We start from the raw sequence: 10,164 nt of genomic DNA on the forward strand, positions 1-10,164 counted from the left end.
TTTACCAGCTGAGCCACCGGGAAAGCCCACGGATACTGGAGGGGGTAGCCTATCTCTTCTCCTGGGGATCTTTCCAACCCAGGAGTCGAACCAGGGTCTCCTGCATTGTAGGCAGATTCTTTGCCAGCTGAGCTACTAGGGAAGCCCGAACCCAGCCAGATGAAAGTTCCCCATTATTCAACTTACTCAGCCCAGTCATATTCCTCAACAGTTCAGAATTTTTCTGCAAACTTAGTTGCCCTTAGCAGAAGAGCCTGAATAGCATATTCATGAACCTCAAAGCCTCGGCCATCACCAGGAATATACTATTCAGGCTCTTATGCCAAAGGCAACTGAGTTTGTAGAAAAATTCTGGACCATTGAGAAATATGACTGGGCTGGGTAAGCTGAACAGTGAGGAACTTTCATCGGGATGATGCAGGAGCTGAGAAGCCTGGAGAATGAGCCTAAACAAGAGAGTATGTAAAGGAGTGGGACTCAGAGTTATAGCTCTCCTGCTTTTTTCTCCTGCTACTTTTCTTGAATATTCTTTCAGAAGCAACTCTGTGATGATGAGGACAGAGTGAGGTGAAAGGGTGACACAGATAAGAAGCACCTACGGCAACCTGAAGGAGCATTCTAACAGGTAACACTGTGCAAAAGTTTCCCCGAAGGAACCAGAGAGCTCCTTACGGCAACATGTATTTTAAGTAGAAGGTTTGGAGACCATTTAAAGATATTGTTAGCACACAGTCAGATACCTAAATGGCAGCTAATATGACTGAGTGCTTACACAGTACCAGGCATTCTCCTGGAGACTTTCCACATGTCTCAATTTTCCCAACAACACCCAAACCTGGATATTATCCCATTTGAAAGATGAGAAAACTGATGGTTAGAAGGGTGAAGAACTTGCTCAAATTGAGATCTGGGATCTGAGCCCAGCTATAGGCATCAGAAGTCCTGCTTTTATCCAAGAGGCCTTGAATGGCCCTGCTAACTTCGAGGTTGTATGAAAACCACCTTCCCTTTCAAGATTAGAGGTAATAACTTCTCTGTCTCCCCACACTCACAAATATTGTCCATTTATCATCAAATACTGATCCTATGGTCTTATTTCTTTACCATGTCAATGCCTAACACATTAAAATGAACAATAACTGAGAATAATGATGAGTGTCCATTAAAAGAGAACAAATTAAAGCTAGACGACACATCTTTACCAACACCTCTGCAATGCACATGACAGGTCTCTGATACTTAAGGCCGTATTCAAAGAAAATGCCACTTTGAACTATAAATTTATTTGCACTAAACCAGTGAAGAATCGCCTGCCCCCTGCATCTGTCTCATAGGAGATTCAGAGCCCAGTTTTGACAGCTAGCTCTAATAATAAAAAGGTTTTAAATGTAAGGTATAACAGCGTTCCAATCAGTGCCTAATCAGGGTTATGCTTTTCAAATTATATTGTGTCTGCTTTCACCTCCTGCCTAGTATTTGCAATAAAAACAGAAGTGCTTAAGAAAATCCTTGATCTGTGCACGTATATTTTTAATATTAATATGTCAGGCCAGTGGCAATAAGGATATTAGGGAAATGACGGAATTCTCCCCCAGCTGGACATGTTAATTGAGAAGCCAAGTCTGGGAGGCAAAGTTCACATTTGTGCAGATGGCGGGACAAAGCCGGGTGTCGACACAGGTCAATGTCAGCCCCAACCCAGGCTCTAACGGTTCAAGTCTCTGCTTTCTCTGCATCAGCTGGTCCCTCTGGGCTGTGGAGGTTGGGGAAGTCTGTCTCTCCAGTATGTATATATATATATATATATATTTTTTTTTTTTTTTTTTGCCCTTGACTCGGAGGTAGTAATTACTCTTGAGATGTCAGTGTGCTTTCTTTTAAAAAGAGGAGGGGAAAAAAGGAGAGGGAAGGAAAAAAAGTTTAATCTTTCTGGTTGGAGGAAATACAAATTACACCTCGCTCTGCCCATTCCCTTTCAATCCCCCAACAAAAATAAAAAGAGAAACCACCTTATTTGGGGAATGGAGAACGTTATAATCACCCCAAAATAAGGAGCTGAGATCTTATGGACTCAAAACAGTGACAGATCCAACGCTTACTTCCTTTTTTATCTGGATAGCTTTAGACTTTATCCACATTTATTACCAATTTTCCACCCACAATGTATTGCCTTTAATATGATTTGTGTCTTGCTACCCACCCATCAAATACAGAAGTATGGTACCAACAGTCTTTAATAGTTTCAGTTTCCTAAGTGATATAATTATTTATTATCTCTAATTAAAATTCAGAGTTTGGCTTTCAGCATGAGTCTGGATGCGAAGCCTGTTTTAATGAAAAGAGCAACAGTGAGCTCTAAATTTCTTTATGAAGGAGATAACTTATGTAATCACTGGTAACCTTTTTCAAGAATATTATCTCACTATTTATAAAACAATGCCTTTTTTACTTTAGAAATTTTCATTTGCATATGAAAAAGACATATTTATTGATGCTTTTGACTGATGCACATTTTCCATTCAGGAATGCTCTTTTCAAATTGTCCCTATACCATTGAATTTCTCTTTGAAAACTCTAAGCTATGGTTCTTTAAAAGACATTCAAATATATACACATATATATGTATATATATATATATATATACACACACACAGACACACACACGTATGTTGATATACATGTATACATACATAGTCATTAAGAAAGTTTTCAATTATTGGTTTCTTTTAAAATTTTCTAATGTGAAAATTCAGAACCCTTTATGCTTCTGAAGCTGCTTGTAATAAGCAATGGCACTATTCTTTCCCCTAGCCATAGGCATACACCTAAAAATCTTTTCTTCCAGAGAAGAAATCATACTGGTATCTAACTATGATGAGTTCTAGCTAAGTATATTTTCAGGCTTCCTCTACAGTATTAGTAGCAGACACTTCTATTTAATTCACAGAATTTGAAACATTGAATCATTTCACTAACAAATACACTTTGAGAAAAGAGGAACCACTTTCTAGTATTGGTGCAGAAATTTGTATTTAAAAGTTTTCTCATGGAGGCAAATAAGCCAAGGTTTAGACACGTGTTTGTAAACTTTGGTCATGTAACTCATACCATCCTTCTCCGGGCTCTGCATTTTGCCAGACCACCAGTGTATCATGAGTAATTATGATGGAAGAGACACCAAGGTTTATCTACCGCCGACAACAAGAGGAAATGAATGGATCAACAGCTTTTTCCTCCCTGTTCTCACCTTCCTCGAGCCTCCAATAATTTCCGCATCACTTCTAAGATCTCTATTTTTTTGAAACTTAGAACCTATTGGCTGAACTTCTGAAATAAAGTGAGCAAGTTGAAAAATATTTTTTTCCTGGAGGTATTTTAAAATTTATCAGAAATCCATCTGTTACTGTGCCATCTAACCACTCCTGGGCTTTCCATGTGACTCAGTCATAAAAAATAGCTTGCCGGTGCAGGAGAAGCAGGAAACATGGGTTCGATTCCTGGGTCGGGACGATCTCCAGAGTAGAAAATGGCAACCCACTCCAGTATTCTTGCCTGGAAAATTCCATGGACCGAGGAGCCTGGCGGGCTACAGTTTATGTGCTTGCAAAGAGTCACACATGACTAAGCAACTTTGAGAGAGATTACTTAATAACATTCAAATAAGTGAATGCTGTGTATAAAGAAAAAAGTATACATAATACTTTTAAAAGTGTGTGAGTAAAAGTAAAAGGTAAAAAATATAAAAGGAAAAGCATAAAGTATTAAATAATCTGTAAATATGGGATGAAGTGTGAAGTTCCCACTATTGCTTATAAAATTCCATGTTGGTGTGAAACTCGGGAAGCCCGTCAGTGCTCTCAGGAAGTGGAGTCTTATTCACCTGATAGAACAGAATTGTAAGCTAATGAAAGGTTCCCAAGGAGAGGATTCCCAATAGTTTAGTGGGTAAAGAACCTGCCTGCCATGCAGGAGACATATTAGATGTGGGATCAATTCCTGGGTCAGGAAGATCCCTTGGAGACACATGAGACATAGGCTGATTTCTGAATTGGGAAGATCCCCTAGAGGAGGGCATAGCAACTCACTCCAGTATTCTTTCTTGGAAAAAAAAAAAAAACTCTAAATGGAAAAGGAAAAAAAAAAGAAAAGAAAAACCCATGGAGTGAAGAGCCTGGAGAGCTACAACTCAAAGGGTTGCAAAGTGTCGGACGTGACTGAGCGACTAAGCATACATGCACACATATGACATGTGTCATAAACATATAATTTATTTTTAAAACATTTTGATAAGCAATAGCTAAATTTTAACTATTTGGTTAAATTTATTTTTTTTTTAATTTATTTAGTTTTATCTTGATTTATAGCAATTCACACCAGATGAATGAAGCCTAGTAAATATATCTATTTGCAATAACACTTTAACTGTTTATAGTGAAAGGAAAACCTCCACCTTTTGTAGAAACTTTTGCTGGTGTAATTTCACATTTAAGACATCTTATCATATCAGGTGAAACTGCTTTCTACAAAATATTAGTGAAATAATTCAAAGCACCATGAACTACGCTGCTTCTTTTTATCTTTAACTCTTCAGAGTCATTTTTAATGTAACATCCCTTCCTTCTTTCCTCAAAGCACAGAATTTATCTGAGCTGATCTCATCAAATATTTTTCATCTAATCATTCAAATGATTCCTGGTATCCCTGTTAAACATTAATGCATTTTGCATTACTGTCAACGGTAAATCTAGGAAATTCTAAAATTAATTTTAGACTTGGTCCTCTTTCAGTAATAAGGAATAAATATTGTTGCACTATTGTTAATGTTAATGCAAATGACAGAAGCCCTAGTGTATCCACAGATGATTCATTAGTACTCTGATCAGTTTGATTAATACTGATTCACCATAGACATGGGTTGTTACAGAATCTGTGTTGCATATGGTCAGTAACAATATAATGACTTACTGTAAACGTGTCCACAGATCTGGTCTACATTTCATGATTATCACCTCAGCATATTCACATGAAATTATGGGAGATATTCAAGTCCACAGTCTTTGACCACAGACCTAAGCAGGTGTTTGCTTAATATTTTAGTCAAAGATCAGTGAGTTAAAGGTTAGACCGAGGAGAGTAAGAATAGAGGGGTCACCGCAGTTGCAGGAGGGGGTGAGACTTGATCTTCTTGGGTCTGGAATAGTCAAACCCCAAGGTCACCCATTAGTGATCCTGCCTTTAAGGACTGTGAGATGTCAACAATAAATTCACCATGCCAGAACCTTTAACCCTCTTAATGCTGTGAACACCAGGAGCCAAGGCCAAAACCCAGAAGGAAAGGACCCAGGGAGAATTATTCACACAATTGTCTGAGGGACATGACATTTATGTCCTTTAGGCTTTGCTTCTGCTAAAGCAGACAGCTAAGAAAAAATGAGAAGGTTGTATGATGTCCAAACTTTCTATGCAAACAATACATCCATGCATGGGATATAGACATGAGATAAATATGGTGCAAATAGCATTGTTCAATTGTCACATTTTCATTCTATCACAAGTGTTTTCAAGTAACAGAGTCTTAATGGCAGATGCCCCCCACCCCTGCCTCCACATGTAGAAACAGTCACTCCACGAGAGATAATGGGATTAACATAAGACATTATGAAATTTCTTTCTTAGTAAGAACAAGATTTACATAGGAAAGACTACAGATTTTAAGAGAGCCTGATGCTTGGGTCGCAGACATAATTTTGCTTAACATAACAATCACTTCATCAAGTAGTCAACTCCAAATTTATTGCAAGACTTAAATAGCATGAACAAAAACAGCTTACCCTGTGTTGCTATCGCCATTACTAAAGGGAATCTGGAAACTTCCCCCGGTGGTCCTTTATGTCATAAACTGACCTATTCTGGGAGCAATGATCCCCACTAAATATCTTGTGTGTGTGTCCTAATCATTTCTGAAACCCAATCATTTATCAAATATGTCATCAAATAGTTTTCAAAGTCAACCTCCTCCCAGCAAACATCCACGGTGAACATGCTTAAATTTCAACCAGCTATGAACACACTGGTGCTACCAACCCAATTTTTAAGCTCTTAAACTCCTGTTCCATCCTTCAAACACAGATATCAGTTCAACCCACTGTTGAGAAGCAGGTTTTTGTTAGCACGCATAGGTCTGCAGGACTGAGAAAAATGAGCAAAGTCACTCAACACCTACAGAGCTAGAGTCACACTGTAGCAGCAACCTAAACAAAGGCAGAGCCAAAACCAAGAAGTTAAAAAGTGTAGGCTGATTTTTCAATAGTGGAGTCACTGATATTTTTTAAATCCCTGGAGCAGCAATGTTAATCTGTTATTATTCTTATCCCCAACTTTGAGTTATCCAGGATTCATCAAGTCTAGAATCTTTCATGGACAAATGCACCAGTTTAGGTGACAAATTATGTGATTGTTCTACCTAGAGGTATATTCTGACAGTCACAATGTGAAGGCAATGACATAACCTGCTAGCTCTGAGTGGCTCCATACAAAGGACTAAGAAACTACCCCGAAGGAATTTACAATGCAGCCGGTGGGAGAGAAGGAAAGACTTTCAGGTTCAAAGTGCTATGGGAGCAGAGAGGAAAAAGAAATGAATTCAGGAATTCAGATTAGGAAAATTCACGGCAGCGCTAAAAGAGTAAAGGGTATCTGGGGTGCAGAGGGAACACTGCTGACTGGCTTGGAATTAAGTGTACATGAAACAGAGACAGACCAGGACGGGAAGACTGGGGCATGTGGTGGTACTTTGAGCATCAATTAAGGAGTTTAGATCCATTCTGTGAGTAACTAGGAGTCTGAGAGATTTTTAGCAGAGAAGTCGTATACTCGGGTATCTATTTCAGGAACTCTCTCTCCTTACTGTATGTATATGTGTGTGTGTGTGTGTGTGTGTGTATGTGTGTTTAATCACTCAGTCATGTCTGACACTTTTGTGACCTTTTGGACTGTAGCCCAGCAGGCTCCTCTATCCTTGGGACTTTTCAGACAAGAATACTGGAGTGGGTTGTCATTTCCTTCTCCAGGGGAGCTTCCCAACCCAGGGATCAAACCCACACCTCCTGCATTGCTGGCAGATTCTTTACCACTTAGCCACCAGGAAAGCCCTTATTAAATACTTGTGCTGTGTGTGTGTGTGTGTGCTCAATCAGGCCAGACTCTTTGCAACCCCATGGACTGTAGCCCACCTGGTCCCAGGCCCTTTTGTCCATGGAATTCTCCAGGCAGGAATACTGGAGTGAGTTGCCATTCCCTTCTCCAGAGGATCTTCCCAACCCAGAGATTGAACCCAGGGCTTCTGCACTGCAGGCAGATTTTTTCCCATCTGAGCCACCAGGAAGTATGTGTATCATTTCAATTCATGTTCAAAAGAACCCCCCTCCTTAGTACTATACTGCTCAGATAGAAAAACAGAGGCTCAAACAGATAAAAGATAAATGTAATTTCTCCCAAAATCAATTTAACAAACAGTGGCATTTTTAGAACTACACATTCAGGTCCAGAGACTTCCAGCTGCTTCATGAATGTAATCCCAGTTTCTCTCTTTCTGTTCCTTGAGGTAACATGAATGGACTCTCGATTTTGCCAGACTCCATGTGCTTCTAAACAGTATTTCACAAATCACTGGTGAATACAACACAACACACTACTTGGATCGGTGAGTCCCAGATTGAATGAACTAAAAGTGCTGGGTTGTGGTGTAAAAACCCACAACTGTCAAAGTCTTCCAAAAAGAGACAACTTTCAGACTCAATAAAGTCTTTCTTTCTGTCATCCTTTCCATTGCATGAGTCAAACAAAAAATCTAGCAAAATTAAAAACAATAGAAACAGCAAACACGAATGAAACAACAAACATGAATGAGACAACAAGCTCAACAGGGAAGAAACAAAATAAAACCCTTTTCCCTAAGTGAATTTAGAGCCATATTATCAGCCTAATGAACAAACAGCCAATGGCTTTTCCAAGAAAACTGTGAGCATTTATTTCTCTGAATCTGTCTAGAGTTACAGAGAGAAAGAAGAAATACATGTTGACCCCTTGTGAAAATATTGATAGACATTTGAAAAAAAGACCCTGAATCATGATCAATTAAAGCCCAACTCCTGGTGAGGTTTGAGAATATTTAATGCATCTTCCAAATCTGCCCCCTTGTCAGGCACACTGTGAAAGATGCTGAGCGCACCTGTTTATTTTCCTCTCATTACACAAGAGTATATTTTCGGTTGGAATCGTTAGTTCCAACAAATGAAATCTCTATTTTTATTCAAGCAAACATGAGTTGTTTAAATGATTCTGCAAAAGGAGGATATGCACCAAAGACAACAAAATTATGACAACAAATTATATAAACTTTTTTTAAAATTTCAAGTTATATTTTTTCCCTGAAACTAAAACATCTACAATATGTTTCCGTTTTGGTAATATGTATATTGTTGGGAATTTTTTTTCTCCCAACTTCAAACATCTTTTGAAAATAGCACACTTTTTTTTTCTAAAAATAAGAAATGGCTCTAAAATGAGAGAGGAAAAATATGGTTGTCTAACCATAATATTTTAGAAAAAAAAAAAGCTGCTTTAAAAACTGAAAGACAAAGAAAGTGTATTTCACTATAAATTATTCATTGCACTCATTTTGGATCAATATTTATAGATATTCACATTTTTTTTTATAAAGCTGAGGAGATTCTTCTAAATGTCATAATTCCCTCCTCAAAGCCATTGTCAGAAGCACAGCTTAGTGCTGGCAATAACTGAGCACCACTTGAGGCTTATGCCCTATTTTTTCCAGCTTCAGCATCAGGACAGCTTGATACACTGTGGGTTTCTGCCAGTGTCCTAACCAGATCATCCCGTTGCTGACCTTCTACGTTCTGTCAAGTGGCTGTATTTTATAGAAACAAACAAAGAAACCAGCCATCCTTTCCCACTGAATAAGAATGGAAATGTGGTCACTAACGTGATTTGCAGAGTTTAGGAAAAAGTAGAATTTGCATTCAATCCTGTGAACCCACATTAATGGAGCAAGGAATATGTTCCTTCTGAACAGGTCTGGGGGAGCCGTGGTTACACGTCACAGCTTTCAGAGGACTGCTTTCCTATGTTTGGTTTGCTGGGGACAAGTCTGAAGATGAGGTTTAGAATAGAGAGGGGGTCAAAGCAAAAAAAAAACGCCCTGACAGCATCAGGTCTTACCTGCTTCAGCCTTTTCATGCTCCTGAAAGCTCAAATTTCCCTACTGTGGGGGAAAAAAAAAAAAAATCAGCACCTCCAGAGCTCTTCCTGGATCCTTTGCTAGCAACACAGCTACGGTGAAAGAAAAGTGGGTTTCAAAAGCTCCTACAACTATTCTACCTGTCTGGCTCAAGAACCAAAAAAAAAAGAAAGAAAAGAAATTTTCTCCTTGCACCATCAGAAAAACACTTTCTTTGTACCTTTCTCAGTAGGACAGTACAAACAGATTTAAACTATTTAAAATAATATGAAAGTAGCATTCTTCTCTTGATGACCTGCCCTTCTTTTTTACTTATTTACTTATATCTAACTGGGGGGAAAATTGCTTTACAATGTTGTGATTGTTTCCGCTATACCTCAACATGAATCACATCATGCCAGAGGTATACATATGGCATACGGCCCGTCCCTCTAGAACCTCCCTCCCACCTCCCTCTCCACCCCACGCCTCTAGGTTGCCACAGGGCAGCAGATTTGAGAGCAGTTGGGTAAGTAAAAGAGTTTTGGAAGTTCTAAGCAAAGTGAAAAAATTTAGAGATCATCACGGTTACTATTACTGACTATACAAACAATTTTCTTTTCTATTATATTGAAGAGATGGAACCAGTGAATTTGCATAATTGTGGATGGTTTTGTAGGAACCAAAAATGAAATCTAAATCTCAAAGTTTAGGAGATAATGCAGCCAGTTACCCTCATCTGGGTCTTGGAAGCCTTCATCTTCCTGTGCCACAAATGGACACTCCCAAAACAATGGTTGGGCTTTCAAAGAGCAAGAGAATTCAGCAACAAGGCCAGTATTGACACTGAATGCTTCTGTGAAAAACTCTTGCGCCTTTTATTCTTGGTCTTAAAATGATCCCTTCATTAAAATGGTTCTTTTCAA

The sequence above is a fragment of the Odocoileus virginianus genome, chromosome 16, assembly GCF_023699985.2.
Source record: "Odocoileus virginianus isolate 20LAN1187 ecotype Illinois chromosome 16, Ovbor_1.2, whole genome shotgun sequence".
Classification (NCBI taxonomy): domain Eukaryota; kingdom Metazoa; phylum Chordata; class Mammalia; order Artiodactyla; family Cervidae; genus Odocoileus; species Odocoileus virginianus.